The sequence below is a fragment of the Trichosurus vulpecula genome, chromosome 6 (genome assembly GCF_011100635.1).
Source record: "Trichosurus vulpecula isolate mTriVul1 chromosome 6, mTriVul1.pri, whole genome shotgun sequence".
Lineage (NCBI taxonomy): Eukaryota > Metazoa > Chordata > Mammalia > Diprotodontia > Phalangeridae > Trichosurus > Trichosurus vulpecula.
The window spans coordinates 273,861,764-273,864,988 of NC_050578.1; positions in this window are offsets into that span (position 1 = coordinate 273,861,764).

The window sequence follows — 3,225 nt, forward strand, 5'->3', positions numbered from 1 at the left end:
CCTGAGCAGAGCAGCCTCGTCCCTCCTGCAGAAGGAGCACTTGGATCAAGCCCTCATCAGCCTCTCTGGAGGCCCCTCTGGCCTCCCTCCTATCACCGGGGGGGGGGGGGGGGGGGGGGGGGGGCGGCCCTCTCCAGGCCTGGCGCAGGGGAGTCAGAAGCTTTGCTGTTTCATGAAGAATAAGCCCATGGAGACAATGGTTCCCATATCCCCGTGTCTCCATACACATATACCCCTCTGCCCTCAGCCTTGCTGGGAATAAAAAAACAAAGAAAACTCAGCCTTTCAAAGAAGGTGGTCCCACATTCGGCCTCGCCTGCCTGAACCCGGCAGCTGGGTGACCTTGGCTGAGTCACTCACCAGTAAAGAAGGGCTGGATGTGATGGCCCCCAAGGTCCCTTCCAGATAGAGAGCCATGATCCCAGGCAGAACCATGCTGCCCCGGCTGCATCCTGGTGGGCCAGGCTCTGCCCAGGAGGCTGAGCCCACCTGAGGAATTGAGATATTAAATGCAGCTGCACTGAAAACATGGCTGAAATCCAATTACGCCACGAAACAAGAAGGGCCGTTTAGCCTAACTGGGTTATCCCACTCCAGCCTCCCCGGCTCGGCCTCGGTGGAATAGGCTCATTAAGAAGCTGCCCTCCATCTGGGGCAAAAGAAGGAAGTGGGTGGGCCGGAGGGGCATCGAAGGGCAGCGTCATTTAGGGTTCAGCTGAGCTTGCTGGCCTTTTCTGGAGGCCTCAGCTGCCTACCATCAGCCTAGGGCCTCCCCGTTTGGGGCAGAAGCCTGGGGAGAGAGGGGAGATGGGATCTGCTCTTCTCTCCCTCTGATTTCTCACTTGGTGGAAAAGCCCCCTGACAGAAGGTTAACATGGCCTTTGAGCTCCAGCTCTGGCAGAAACTCCTGGCCTCCGGGGGGCCCCTCTCTGCTCTGAAGACCCTACTGGGGCTCCCGGGGGAGCAAAGGTCCCCACGTATCCCCTCTCTGCTTGGGGTGGTGGAAGGGGGAGGGCATCTCCTCCAAGACCCAGAACAAATCTGGCCTCCCCCGACTGGCTTCCAGGACACCAGGCCCCTCTTCCTGGGCTGGGACAGAGCCATGGGGGATGGGCAGCAGCAGAGTCAGCATCTGGCTTTAGACGAGAGCCACAATAGCTTGGAACTCCCCTCCCCCTGAAACAGCCCACCAGGTGCCCATCAGGAAAAGGGGTACAGGACCACAGAATGTCAGAGCGGGAAAGGATCTCAGAAGCATCGGACTCCCCATTCCTCCTCAAACACCTTCAATGGCTCCCCACTGCCTAGAAAGAGGGAAGGAAGGGACTGCAGGTGGTGGGAACAACCAGAATGAAGACTCACCTCTCCCTTCCTGCTAGAGAAATCAGGGTGGACAGGCCACAGGACCGCAACCTGAGAGCTGGGCTGAGTCCAAGCCCCTTCTACAGACAGGGAAGCCCGTTCAGATGGGGCCAGACCACGGCCAGCTCCGGGTCCCCCAGCGACCAAGGCTGAGAGGGCACTGGACAACCCCCAACCCTTCTGGAGATGGAGCATCTTCTTCAAAGCCTCATTACTGAAGTTTGGTGTGGGATCACACAACTCCCCCCTCCCCAAAGTGTGTTGCTACGCCTTGTTGGGTTTTTGTTAATTACAGCGAACTAAAATTAATTTCGTTCTCAGAACCTGTTGAGATAATTGGGACACATCTGGGAGAGTCACAAAAAGCAGGGTTGGCATCAGGCCCCAGGAGGCCTGCGCCTGCTTGGTTAGGATCTGGAAAGGGGGCAGAGGGCCGAGAGTCGGGAAGGTCAGGGTTCGAGCGAGGCTTCTGACACTTGGTGACCACATGGCCCTGAACCAGTCACGGGTGCCGTGGGAGGTGCTGCGAGACACAAATAAAAATCGCTAATGGACCTGCCCTCAAGGAGCTTATGTTCTGACGCAGGAGACAACAGGTTCATATGTAGACATATACAAGATAGACAGAGTGGATACAAAGTAGCCGAGTGTAAATGTTCCCTTTATACAACAGTGAAAAGACCTACCCAAAGTCTTCATGGCACGAGGACCGTGACTTAGAGAGCTCTGGGTTTGGATCCTCCCCCTAATAATGACTCATGTGACTATGAGAAAGTCTTTTCTCTATTTCTTCCCTGTGACTCGGTTTCCCCATCTGTAAAAAGGCATAATCCTTATACTGCCTACATAGCACAAGAATTCCTTTGCACCAAGCGTGGATCTACTGCTAAAATCAATTGAAGTTAGTCTGAATCACCCTGACTCAGTTTCCCCCTCACTAAAACGGCAATTATTATGCTAACTCAAACAAAGGACTATGGTCAAGAAAGTGCTTTGTAAACCTTATAAAGCTACAGACACTACAGGGATTATGGCCTGCCTAAGGCATGGCCCAGGGGGAACAGGATTGGGCCCACAATAATAGCAGGGTGTTGGGGCAGCCAGGGACCATGGCCGGGAGGAACGATTGCCTTGGGGACATCCAAAGGGCAAGGACACCAAAGCTGAACAGATGTGACTCATGACAAACTTTACTTCCCTGGCTATTCTGCCCAGAGACGGCTCTTTATCCATAAATATTAAGGAAGAAAACAAGCATTTATTAAGCGCCTACTGTGTGCCGAGCACTGCGCCAAGCACTTGAGGGCCCACTTCCCAGTTGAGGAAGCTGAGGCAGACGGGGTAAATGGCTTGCCCTCAGAGTCACCCAGCTAGCCCGAGCCTTTCTAACTCCAGGCTCAGCTCTGCCCACTAAAAAACTAAAAAGCTTGGTGCTGATCGGCTCTGACAGCTGGCTGCTGTCCAACGTTAGCCAGAGGGGCTGCCTCCCACCTCACACTCAGGACTCAGTGAGGGAAACCTAAGAAATGCTCTCAAGAGGTGTGAACAGTTTAATTTACAGGGTCAACCAGGAAAAGAGGAAGCGGTATTTGCGCAGCAAGGGGGCATTTCTGGAATTTTCCAGGGGTGGCAGAAAGAGAACAGGGTCTCAGCTCTACCACTTCCTAGTTAGGCTGCCCTGGGCACAAGCCTTCATCGGTACAAGCCTCGGTCTGCCACAGACAGGAGGTAGGGGTGTTTAAGGACAACAGATGCACTATTATCAGCCACTTACTACCCACGTGACCTTGGGCAGCCCCTTCGCAGGGACTCGACTTTCCCAACTATAAAATGAAGGGGCTAGATCAGATGCCCTCCCAGGGC